Source organism: Brienomyrus brachyistius, unplaced genomic scaffold (assembly GCF_023856365.1).
Source record: "Brienomyrus brachyistius isolate T26 unplaced genomic scaffold, BBRACH_0.4 scaffold1357, whole genome shotgun sequence".
Lineage (NCBI taxonomy): Eukaryota > Metazoa > Chordata > Actinopteri > Osteoglossiformes > Mormyridae > Brienomyrus > Brienomyrus brachyistius.
In genome coordinates this window covers 9,415-23,139 of record NW_026043631.1, presented here as the reverse complement: position 1 = coordinate 23,139, position 13,725 = coordinate 9,415, and the positions used below count along the sequence as shown (strand labels likewise).

At 45.5% G+C, this 13,725-nt stretch overlaps 1 non-coding gene across 1 annotated transcript; it reads right to left on the bottom strand.

Moving 5' to 3' along the window:
- Positions 1-1,022: 1,022 nt before the first annotated feature.
- On the bottom strand, positions 1,023-1,094 carry trnad-guc (transfer RNA aspartic acid (anticodon GUC)). Its single transcript has one exon. It is a non-coding gene; the product is annotated as a tRNA-Asp (tRNA).
- Positions 1,095-13,725: the final 12,631 nt, after the last annotated feature.

The window sequence follows — 13,725 nt, the reverse complement described above, 5'->3', positions numbered from 1 at the left end:
TACGCGGGTCACAATTTATGATCCAAGTGTATAATGGTAAATAATTAAATAAATAAAACCGCAGGCTTTCACATCGAGTGCACCCCAATAACGTTTCATTGAAATGTCCATGTTATGTACGCCGGGCACTGATGGATGCAGGCCTAGCGATCTCTATAACAATGCCAAGCAAAGAATGTCACTGATTTACCAAAGCGGTCAGTTTTCGGGGATCCTGCGGCAGCTGGGAGAAGAAGAATCGGGCAGGTTTCAGAATCGGCGAGCGCTCGGATAAAAGGCACCGATTTCCCAGCCGCGCTTTTCTTTTCGGAACCAGCAGAAGTGCCCTCCGCACCATCCTCGGCGCTAGGACACGCCGGCCACTTTATTACCCTAAAACAGGGAGCATACACCGATCTTCAAAGCCAAACTTACCTTGCCGATTTTCGCTTAACTGCTTCTCAAACTCATCGAAATCGGACATTTTTCAGTCCGTACTAAAGACGTATTGCAAAATAAGCAGAGGTCCAACAGTAGGCCTTTGAATGGGCTACAGGCTGCATTGGGTTCTGCTGCTTTTTCTTCCGAGTCGCCTGCCCCTCCTCCCCCGAAGTCATCGGCTCTTCCTCGGTTGTATCACACACAGGTTCGGAAACATTCGATGCGCATTACCGTCCCCTCCTGCACTGGAGGGTTAAGGACAACGTGATTATATCGAACCAAAATTGAAATGTGCAAGTTGACTTTCCTAGTTATACGTCTTCATTTTTATTCTGGGTTTAACAACCATGAGTTTATGACGTATTTTACATGATTAGTTGGCGACTGGACCTTATTGTTTATATCTCTTATTAAGGATCCATCCATCCATACATCAATTATCAAAACCACACACTTACAATCCGAGTCTAGTTTCATATGCTGCGCTGCTGAGCGACCCGCAGAATATTATGCATGAGTACAAGTCACAAGCCCCGTTTCCACTAACACGGGGCCGGTTCTAGCTTGGTGCCTTTTGAGACCGAGGCAAAAAGATGCAGACTCTCCCCGTCGGGGAATCGAACCCCGGTCTCCCGCGTGACAGGCGGGGATACTCACCACTATACTAACGAGGAGATGTACGCGCACTACTTTTACATCTTCAAGATAAACAGCGGATGACTACTAACATTTGCGAGTAATCAATGACTGAGCTTCATGTCATGACCATGGTGCTCAAGAGAAGAAAAAATACATAATGTACGTCCACTGATACCAGAACAACCATATAGCTTTATACTAAGACGATGATTAAACGGAAAATTCCTTTACAAAACACTGCCACAAAATCATAGTTTCGCAATATTACATCGTGCAACGGGACACAGTGTAAGTACGTGAAGTCGGTAATTAAATCAAGAAAAAAAAGTGAGAGGAAAAGAATACTTTTCTATTATCATATTTTTCTAACTGGCCAAACTGAGTCATATTTTGATTATACACACTAACAGAAAAACAGTGCAAATCTCCGGTAGTCCGTTTCACTTGCGCTCCGCTATGGGGCAGTAACAAGCAGAGCTTAAGTGTGGAAGGAAAAAAAAAACACAGGACAGCATCAATCCCAACTTCACAAACGCCGGAGATCGAGATGCTGTAAGCATGACAATTAACATCTTTATCCAAGGGAACAGCTGCAAGACACAGATGCCGCGCCTAACAAAGGTAGGATCGATTCCGAAGTTCAGGCATTTACAGACGCGGACTCTTCTGGAGTTGATTTTTTTCGGGAGATACGCATCAACTTCAAAAGTATGAACCGCATTATATCTATATCTGTTATGACGTTGTAGCTATTGATACTGATGCATCACAAAAATAATTTAAATGTTTTTTCATTCTGACATATGTTCGTTCGGACGAGGATTTTATTATATGAGATAAGTTTTAAATGAAAACTTTTTTTAATCTATATGATTAATTCTCGAATCTAAGCCAGACTTCACATAAATCATTCATTCATAAATATAATGGAACATACAACATCCAGGTATCCATGAAATTTATGATCAGGCTATACGTTTGTGATAACAACAAAACAACACAACATGTATATTTACAATATATGGGCCTATTGTTTAATATTGCCTCCAAATTATAGCCAGACAATAACGCAATAGGCCGACATCAAACTATTTTCATGTAAAACAAAAGTGCTGGCAGTTTGCTTGTGCTTACAGACCCCGCCTTGAGCCCATCCAGAAAGATCCCAAAAATAACCGACAAGCAAAGGTTGTAACAATCTGAGCATGTTTAGTTTAATGTAATCAGGAGCCGAATTAATAACGCGAATAAATGATCAAACCGAAAGTCTGTAGTCGGGAATATCCGATAACGTCTTTGACGTGCAGTTAAGATAGTCAGAGGAAAAACCTTGTAGTTTACTTATATATATGCCTAAATATATGAGTGTGTCTCTCCGGTGATTTAATGATGAATATAACGATTACATATCAAATCACACATTAAGCAATTATTATATTACTAGGTTGAACGTTTTCACTATGTCTGTCGTCACCTTGATTTCACGATTTTGACTATTCTTCTTATCCCAGATTGAACAAGTCATTGTGGCGATGCAAGATCCCGACATGGGGATAAAGATGAAGAATCAAAGACTGTTAATCACAGTGATTCCACATGCGATGACAGGTGCACGATACATATTTTACTTTTTAAAAATAATTTTTCATGCCGCCCGGGTTGTCTTACACCCGGCCGTGCAGTGTCCCGGGGGCCGGGTCCTAATGGTCATTTAAGCCCTTCACAGGAAAGCCCATACATCGGCGGTCTTCGGGAATCCTGTGCATTAAGACTGTCATCGATCTCCTTGCGCTCATATTTATTTATGTAATTTATTTATCGAGTTCAGCGTTTTTGATTTATGACGGCTTAATGCATTTCTCGACTCTAACTAGATGCCTTCCTCGCTATGCCTTCCCAGGAAATGATATCGTGGAGTGGCTAATTCAGAAGTACTCCATCATGGAAGAAGGTAGGGCCGAGAAGTATGTAGGGAAGCATTACCTGGTGCTCTTATGTGAGGTTAATCGATTGTTTTTTTCCCTTCGTGACGACGATGGCGCCCCTGCTGGCGAAAGACGTCATCAGGTTTTTTTTTTTTTGTAATAAAATAACAGAAATAAACGAGTCTTTTGAATAATAAATACAAATGAAGTAATAGAATTTGTCATCCATACAACAGATTAGCCTAGCTGCATTTATGTGTAAGCATATGCAATTCACGTGTCTGACAGAAGCATGTTCTGTTCCATTGATATTGCTGAGCCTGTGAATTAATAAATGTCAGAATTGAGCTTGTCCATAACATAGACACCCCATTCGCCTGAAGCTTTTGGGATTTTCTTCCCCTGGCGTCAATTTATCTGCTGAATTATTTATCTTTCTGCTGAGAGGCTATTAGTACAAATAATCTGTAGGCCAGTCCCGAGTCGCGCCGCTACGCATGCTGAGCTGTACGGTTTGATAGTCCCGATGCAAACTTCGCTGATAGCCAGAGGCAGTCAGTCATGCCTGGAGAAATATCGCTATCCGTCTCCCTCATTATGCACTTCTGCAAGACGCTGTTGTCCTGAATTCCCGGGCGATGCAGATGAGGTTTTAAATAGCAAGGGAGCAGATTTCCCTGATTTACAGCCCAGATTGGAAAAGAAGTCGGAATGGAAAGGAGGGGACTTTTAGGCAGTAGATGGCAGATGCATTAACAGACTTGAATGGGCAAAAAACCTGTTGCCCCGGTAAGCAGTTACCCCTCCCTGTAAACACTAGGCTTCCCCCTAGCAGCGCTGTTGCTGCGCCGGTCTGAAACCCCCGGGAGCGCCTGACTGCCAATGGCCGCGGAGGCAGCCGGAAAGTGGAAAGTCCCAATTACTCGTAATTAATTATAGTTCCGATGAGGAATGCACCATCCCCGCGGCTTATTCTGTGCACCATGTCAACGTTTTTTCCAGTTACTTGCTATACCGTAAAATAAAATATAATATGCCTACTCAGTTTCTAGTTATCGTGTGTTCTACTGTATTCCACTGACAAAAATTTAGAGAATTACTATGCCTAAATCTGGGCTACGAGTAGTGGATTTGTTTGAGCTTTGAGTAGTTTACGTGGAAATGAGTGACCACTTTGTGTGTTTTCAGAGGCACTTCATGTGGGGAATCTGATCGTGAAGCACGGCTACATTTACCCCCTAAAGGACCCCAGGACGCTCGTCCTGGGGCCCGACGAGACGCCGTATCGCTTCCAGGTAACCTAAAACCACGGTTTCTTCAGATGGAGGGCAGCGCGAGAGGGTGGTGGCCATGTGGGGGGGCACGCATATCGAAACTATTCGTTGGAGAGACTGCGGAATTACCGTGTAGGACAGTATTTCTCAATCTGGTCCGGGCTCCAGAGCTGAGAGGGTGCAAAAACGTAGACTGTCTGGTAGGGAGCTGGGAGGGAGCAAAAACGTGGATCATCTGTGTGTCGCCGAGGACCGGATTGGGAAACACTGATGTATGAGAACCAATGCCAGTTAAAGTAGCAAAATGCCTTCCACCCGCCTTGTCCCTGACATGTTAAATCACAAAGCACCTTTGTCACGCTGCTTCTGAATAGTTTCAAATGACAGCATCTCCTTTTTGCTAGACTCCGTACTTCTGGAGCTCTCAGCAGTGGCCAGCCTCCGAGCTAGATTACGGTGATTACCAATTATTAATCATGTGCTCGCCTATTACATCATTACTTCCCTTTACTAGAATAATAGAAAAACACAGTTTCTTGCCATGTCTTTCTTTTGCTCTTCTAAAGCGATTTATTTGACTAAGAAGAATATCAGAAAGCAAGGGCAGCTGATAGACTATGAAAAGGTAAGAGAAAATTTTTATTTATGTACATTTCAATGCTATTCTTATTCGCTGGTCTGAAGCATTGCTTGATGAGATCATGTGATAGCTGAATGCTCATGGGAGTTTTACTTACACAAAATATTATGAGGGTAGAAGGAAAAATGATTGGTTCAGAGAGATAACCAATTAGATTGTACATGAGGTGGATCCGAGCAACTAGAGGAGGCAGGAGCAACCAATCAGATGTCTTGGTCCTGCCTCCTCTGCAATCTGATTGGTTATCTATCCGAACCAATCATTTTCCTTCTGCCCTCAGAACATTTTTGTGTAAGAAAACCTCCCACCAATTATGCACATAGTAGGATCGCACATAGACATCCACCAACTTGCCGCCATGTTGCGTCAGGGTCAACGCATTTTAGGTTCTCATCAGTAAGAGGGTTTGTGAATCCGACACTGCCAGCTGATATCCTGGGAGGGGTTCGGCCTGTGAGTCATAACGTGAACCCATGCAGCAACGCAGCCAGCCGTGCGACCTGGCAATGTCGCATTTAAACATCGTCTCCGCAGGACAGCTACAACATGTTGCACAAACGGATCAACCACACCTGGGACTTCGTGGTGATGCAGGCGAAGGAGCAGCTCAGGTAAACCCCACCCCAGCCCGGGAATACTGTCGCATCGAGCTATGAAATCAATTTCATAAATGCACACAAGGGGACAGATGAGAATGGATGAATAAATCTCGTATTAAGAGGATGATGATGTTACCTAAATTAAAAAGTAACATGGTGTGTGGTCATAATTTCCCTCCTATCTGTTAAATCAGACCTCAGCCTAAACACTAGAGTCGGAAATCCATTTCTAAGTGAAAAAGGAAACAGAAAAATGAAAACCCTACCTTGCAGTTCAGTGATTACCGCTATATGCTAATTACCCAGTATGCTTTCTGACTCTCCATCGACTGCTCTGCTCCTACCAGGGCAGCCAAACAGAGGCGCAAGGCGGACCGCATCGTGCTGGAATGTCAGGAACAGGCCTACTGGCTCGTCAACAGACCGCCAGTAAGCACCTCCCCCGAAACCCCTGACTCCCTACATCTGCCCCGGCGAAAACCCAGTATGCTGTGATTAGAGTAAAGCACACACTGGGTAAACCTGAACTCAATGCACCTTGGCAGCTCGAATATCGCCTCAGGCTGGGGGCGATTCTAGGATTTTTTTGAGGTTGTGGGGCAGAGTGGTGGCTCTGGGCCTAGGGATCTGTGCAAGCAAGTGGAAGGTTGTTGGTTGAAATCCTGTGAATGCCCAGAGTGATTCTACTCCGTTGGGCCTTTCAGCAAGGGCCTTAACCTGCAATTGCTTTGTCCTGGGTATGACATTAATCTACATGCAGGCCTGTTAGGAGATCCTTCAACTTACAGGGGAAACTTGGCAGGATTGGCAGGAAGGCATAGGCAGGGTCCCATTCCCCCACAGAGAGCTGGGGGGTTGTGCAGTTCTCTCCCACGACAACGGGTTTGTTCAATGAAGGAAGGCAAAGGAAACATCTGTAAGGACATATGGAACATTTCCGGTATAATTTTCGATCTCCGTCATCTCCAGAGCATTGAGCTCAGCAAAATTCACGGGGGGGGGGGGGGGGGGGGGGAGTTTTATCTTCGTTAAGTAAGACACACAGAGTGTCTCCATGCATACTTTGTGGGGGAGGAATATATCACTTCAGGCCTGATAACCCACTACTGCTTCAGTGTGATCATGAAATATTTACTTAGCTGGGAAGAAGCCTATGTTCTGTGGGACGAGAGCTTTCAGAAGACAGACAGGACAGCAGGCTGCGGGAATGAGCAACTGCACCCTCGCTGAGTGTAATTTGGAGTTCATGAATAACACAGGAGAGTGGAGAATGAAAGTGTGGGACAGGAGCAGAGTGTGGTGTGTATCTGGCTTAATCCCGGCCGTCACTAGGGCCCCTTTCTGCTGGGTGCGCAGCATCTCTCAGGGCTAATAAGCATCAGCGTTTATGTGGGCCATTATCCCCATCCGGGGCGGCATCAGGAGGTGGGAATGGCAGCCACGCAGCTGCGGATCACATCCTAAATTCAGCTTATTTTGCAGATGTACCTTTTATTGAGACTAGAGCAGTTGGGGGTTTAGGGACTTCTCTCAGGGGTCCAGTGGTGATGTCACTCTGCTGACTGTGGGATTTAAACCGGCAACCTTCCAGTCATAGGCGGCGACTGCCAACCCGCTCAGCCACACACCACCTTCATTGATGAAACCCACCGTTTTGACGCCAATTAGACGGAAACACAGTTGAGCCAAAAACCACGCAGCGTAGGGCCCCCCAGTCAGGTGCTGCTCGTGTTTAAAAGGCAGGGACGCTCTGCACTCTGGTACGGCCAGGTGGACGGGGGAAGCTGGGGGGGGGGGGGGATTAAAACCAGCAAATGACAAAATGGCCGCTTCCTGCCTCCTTTCTCTTTGCCCGAGAAACACGAGACGCATCGCTAAGACTGGTGATGCTTGGATCTGGGAGAGAGGAGTGCGAAGGGACTGGGAGACGGCCTGAAGCTAAAATGCAGACATGCTGTGTTTGCGTCTCCCCCCCCACCACCCCCCCACTTGTTGGGCCTTTTAAACGAGCTGGAAGAGGATCCCACCTCCGGAATACCGGATCCATTATCTGACCTCTATTCCTGCGGCTCAGGCTTAATGCTGCATGTTAGCGGAGAGATAATGGATGTAATTGCAAATAGCAGCGTAATAATTTGCCAAATAGTCTCTCTGCTGTTAAGTCCTGAGCTGATCTGAAGCACTTTAATTGGGATTTAAGGAAACCATGTTAAATCAGATTGCATTCAGTATCGACATTTGGTTAGTTTATTCTGTAAAGCAGGGTACCCCAGTCCTGATCATGGATACTGTGTCACCGACTGGCCCTCCAGGACCGAATGGTCCTTTTGGAAAGCTGTCACACTGTCCCCTACTGGGCAGTGTCGCCATGGGCTGTACCCAGTGGCATCATGGGAAATGTGACCAGTAGTGCTAAGGGGTATTAATGCAGCGTTAGACCGGCGTCAGTCTGCTTGAGAGAAACGAGCTCACTCTTCATCTGAAGTTCAGCTAAGGATTTCTCACCCTCTGATTTTCTGCAGCCGGGAACATTCAGCGTTCAAGAACAAGGCCCTGAGCGAAGGAACCGGCACAACTCCCGAGTCCAGCTGGTCTGAGCTTTTTATTAAGCATATACATTTTTTCCGTAATGCCAGTACCTGCTGTTTATCGCCTCTGTCAGTCACAGGACCGGATCCGGGCAAACAAGAGAGCCGCTCGGGGCCTAGATAAGATCAAAGTCATGAAGAAAAAATATGTATATTAATATCTATATATATATGGCAGCTATAGGCAGAATAGGCTGTTGCCTTGGGCCCCCAAATTACCCAAGGAAGTGAAGTGATAATCAGTGTTTTTGGTGGGAGGGCATCCGAGGGAAGCTCGTGTGTGAGTGTGACAGCACTTCGTTGTGCTCATCTTTCTGTCTCACTTCTTCCTCACTTCCTGCTCTCGTTTTCCATGCTAACGTAAGTACGTCAGCAGTCCCACAATACATACTCGTAATAGTGCTATATTATTCATGGTTTCTAGACTGGATGTCTGCTTAGTAAAGCCAGGAGCTGAGTGTGAGCAGAATTCCTACTGTCTGATTCCTTGCATGTGATTCGCTCGTGGGAGTTTTACCCTCACAAAAATGTTCTGAGGGCAGAAGGAAAAATGATTGGTTCAGAGAGATAACCAATTAGATTGTAGAGGAGGTGGGTCTAAGGAACTAGAGGAGGCAGGAACAAGACATCTGATTGGTTGACCCCCCCCCCTCCTCTAGTTGCCTGTATCCACCACTTCTACAGTCTGATTGGTTATCTCTCTGAACCAATGAACCTTGTGCCCTCAGAACATTTTTGCGCAAGTAAAACTCCCATAAACATGTGGCTTATATCATGTTTAGAGACGGTTTTGTTTCTTCCTTCTTTACAGAACAGAACGCGGACTACTACAAAAGAGAGGTAAGCCTGAAAGAATTTAGAGTGAACCTATTTCAGCTGATGGGATGGTTGCCAAGAACAACCAAAGAGGGTGATTAAGTGGGCTCTTAAGAATGCTGTCATAAGAAAATTGCTTCGGAAGGATCTACATCTGTGTTGTCGTTTTCTTTTGTTGGCTCTCAGATATTGACAAATTCTGTTTAAAGGTACAACAGCATGGCTCTTATCAGGGCTTGGATGTGTACCATGCTGTGCCTTTTTTCTGACTCTTATATTCCCCGTGTGATTTTTCATGGCTCCCGACACCAGATTGAACACATCAGGAAATCCCTGGGCCGCTCGAGGGTCAAGTCCTCCATCTGCCTGGAAAGGTTGGATAACAGCCTCCCCCACCTACCCCCCCCCCAACACCTGTGATTCAGCCTCAGTCCCAGCATAGCTGGGGGACCACTGGTTCGACACCAGTCCACATTAGTCCCTAACTGGGGGATATCTCTGGGTATTCTGTATACTGTGCCTCTGATTGGTGGGGGGGGGGATCTATTTCATGTTAATTCTGACAAAAATGCTGGGGACTGCTCTTTGTGAAAATCTAACCTCGTTATTTCGTTCTTTCGTCCATCTGCCCATCCATCTTTCACCATAAATCTCAGAGTCACACATATCCTGGATTAATGATGCCTAACTAATATTGAAACCGGTTGACTATTAAACTGAATTGAACTGTATTTAACTGCAAATAATTACTTAATATTGATCAGAAGGTCGCCGGTTCAAGCCTGGCTTCAGCACACTTGTGGGTCCTTGAACAAGGCCCTTAACCCCCAGGTTCCTGGGAGCCTCTACGGGCAGCTGCCCTTTGCTACCAAGCTTTCTCTCACCTATGGAGAGCAAGATGGAGGAGATGAAAAGAGAATTTCCTTATAGGGTTCAATGACGTATAATCATTTCGTCACCATTTCGAGCTCCAGTTTGCTGGAATATGCCAGCATTGAACCTGAATATTTGATGACTTGCAAGGATTATAGAAAGTAGGACTAAAACTGGGAATGGCTGGTCTTCTGTGTTCAGCTTCCTTAAGTTCAGCGAGCAGTACCTGAACCATGACCCCATGATGCAAGGCTGCCCCCCCAGCAACCCCTGGATAACAGATGACACGGCACTCTGGACGCTGAATGCCGACATGTGAGTGTGCGTTACCGCGCCCCATCCTGCCTCTTCAGGGCCACACCCCCAGAGGTGACTGTCGTCTCTTCACTTCCACGCCTCCTGGTGCAGGGTGGAGACACCCACCAAGCTGCGGGTGGAACGATGGGGGTTCGGCTTCACGGAGCTCCTTAGGGACCCTCTGGGACGGTGCAAGTTCAGGGAGTACCTGGAGAAGGAGTTCAGTGGTGAGCAGCATGTAGACCCCCCCGCCCAAGTAGATCAGCTTCATGGAGGCATCGTCAGCAAGTAAGAATCATATTCATTATTTGATCACTGCGGGCCTATTTGGGCAGTGTGTGACTCAGCAGATTGGGATTCATTGCAGGAGGTCATCAGCTCAAATCCCAGAGTCAGCTGAGTGACCTCACTATTGGGCCGTCGATCAGTTACTCCAGGGACTGACTGACCCTGCCCTCTCAAAAAAAAAAAAAAATAGGATCTAGCATCTGCTAAATTAATAATCATGATCCCTCTATGAAAGGCAATTCTCCTCCATATTGGCATCGTGATGAGCGCCTCCTGCAGGTAGCTGATGCATGCGCTGTTTCATTCACAGTGGAGAACCTCTGTTTCTGGGAGGCCTGTGAGGACATCCGGCACGGCGAGAGCGCTACGATCCCGCAGAAGGTGGAAGAGGTCTACAAGTGAGTGCGACCTTGTGGCCCAGTGGGACAGTTTGCATCCCAGTTGAATTTAGAGCAGGCCCTGATGTGGCACTTGCTTACTCCCAGTGGGACTGCAAAGCTCAGGCTCATCACTTCCTTCCCCCCAGGCAGTTCCTGGCCCCGGGAGCCAGCAAGTGGGTAAACGTGGACAGCAAGACCATGGAGAAGACCCTGCAGGGCATGAAAAGCCCACATCGTTTTGTCCTGGATGACGCCCAGATGCACATCTATTTCCTGATGAAGAAGGTAGGAGCATTAACTGTGCACAGCCATGAAAGTGGATGACAGCTTCATTAAAACGGGCTCTCGGCCTCTCCTCTCACCCTCAGGACTCCTACGCCCGCTATTTAAAGTCCGATCTCTACAAAAACATGCTGGCTAGAGCCATAGAACCACAAGAGACCAAAAAAAGGTAAAACTATTATCTTCTATAAAAGGGGTCTTTCTGTAATATATTCCATGTATTTTATATAAGGGGATAAGACTCATATTGGTGTGGGATACACACAGGTTCTGTTTCTGGGGTTGTTAACGATTAATTCCAGGGATTTTTGGGCTTAGTGTGAACTGCTGGCTTCAGCTTAGCTTCGTCACTAAGACTACACAGAGTTCTGTAATGTTAATTGCTTTTGCGTCCCCTGTGATGCTCTCCAGTTTCTGTTTGTAATTCCACGGTAGTCAAGGATTTTCCAACATGGCTGACTTAGAAAAGGCAGTGCCACAAGTGTTAGCGGAACGCTAACATGTTCTCCTTCCCATCATGCCCCAGTGTCTTTCCCTTTGTGAGACGCCAGCGGCACTCCAGCCGTAACCCTGCCCTTTTCGCCCAGGCCTTAGAGGACAACGGCAAGACCAAGTCCCTGGGGTCACCAGCAAGTCCCACAGCAGCCTGCTCTTCCTAACACTGCCTCCTGGGGGGGGGATGCACTCTGAGCTCACTGCTGCCCCACAGAGGCTGTTTGGGGGCGGTGCTCTGCTGCTCTATTTGACGCAGTCTTCCAGGATTTTTAACTTCGGATGTATTTTTATTATAGTGTCATGTTAAATAAGAACAGACTAAATTATGGTTTAGATCAGAAGTGAGAAAAGTCCTGTGTCTCTATATATAGGAAAAGTTTATTTCATTAGTAACAGACAAACCATAGTTGAGCCAAATATTGCCTTATTACTAAGTAATAAACATCTGCATACAACTTTCACTGAAACAATGGTTGTAATAGATAAATAGCCATTTAAAACTTGGCATTTAGCTCAGTGCTTATAATGTGGATTGTGTCCCATATTCCAGATCAAAACTGTGCAGTTTCGAACCTGCATCATGTCTGCTTCAGATTCCAGCAGCTTCTCTCATCCTTTGTTCATTTACTTCTTCAGCATTTCTCAATAAATTAAGCAAGTTTTTAATTCACCTTTAGTGGAATTCTGTCACTTAAATACCAAAATAGAATAACACAGGTGTCGTACTTTTCAACCATTTTTCTTTTGGCTTATAAACGGCATGTGCTACTCTGAGATCACTGACCTGCTGGAGATGTGGTTCGGAACCGCAGGTGACCTCGAGTTCTTTTTTTTTTCCTCCGTGGAGGGAATCAAACAACAAAAGAGATTAGCCAGAGATCCACCCTGCACGGACTTGCTGGTATGATGGGAACGGGACCTAGATTTACTGGAAGCACAAAGAGAGCAAACTAAATTCTGCCCAACAGACAGGCGGAACAAATCGCTACAAAAGGTTTCAGTCACCTGTCTCCCCTGCCAGGACAGCACCTCCCTCCCACAGCGCACCAACAATACATTATACTATTATACCGTGTCTTGGAAAAGTATTGGAATCCTACTTAGTGTTTTAAAAAGCAGCACATTTCTAAATTATCTATATCCCAGTCCCTGAAAGCTATAACTAAAGATTACTGAGGGTAAGATGAATCTCTGCTGCATCTCATAAGTTCATTAAAAATCGAAACTTCCTTTCTTTCAGAACTGAATTTTCTGCCATGTTGGTCTTTAAAATTGTCCATTCGGCTCCAACAAGCTTTCGAACTCCAGTTTGAATGAAATATTGGGCTGCGAATGTGAAGTAGACAGGGTCATGGTGAGGAATGCGTCAGGAATATGGGGCGTGTCTGGAAGTCTGTGTCCATCACCAAAGCCTGTGATATTCATTATTGGCGGTTTGTTTATTGGCTGCTAAGGCTCACAATGGAAGCTCAATACTAAGTGTTTTGAATTACTGAAGTTTGCATGTTGACGGAGCCGGGATGGATGGATGGATGGATAGATAAATGTTTAATAATACATGCAGTACAAGTGTCAAACTAACTTTACCAGACAAGCCCATTAAAACGAGGCTCTCAGTTTCTCTTGAAATTCTTATGTAAAAAAAAAAAAAAATAATAATAATAAACTACTTTGCATGTTACTTTTTAATAGATTTCCTTTTTAAAAAATTAAATCTGACTACGCAAATCCTTCAACTCCTACACTACCCATCAAGGCAATCCTCAGGATTCCAGCAGCACAGAGTTAACTGATGTTCTGCGCGGTTCTTAAAAATGCATGAAACTCGCGAGATAAAAATAAAACAACCGCAACAGAGAATACTGAAATTCCGTCTTCATATTACTGAAACATACAGGATTAAGAGACAACATGAAGTTGGGAAAGGGATTGGTGGGGGGTGGGGGGTGGGATTAAAGGCACTGTCAGCATAACATCATAAAGACGGCACCGATGTCCATTTGCCATGGATTATGTTGTATTCTGCGACTAAAAAGGACCCATAATCTGATTAAGTTCACATCAGACTAATGAGTGAATCTTCTCTGACAGCATTACTGACGCATAGCCCGCCATCCAGAGCTGCATTAGTGCGTTATGGGTTTCTAAGGCCCACCTTAACACAGCAGGGAAACACGTGCTGCTTAGTACGCTATTTCTCGGATCTGTA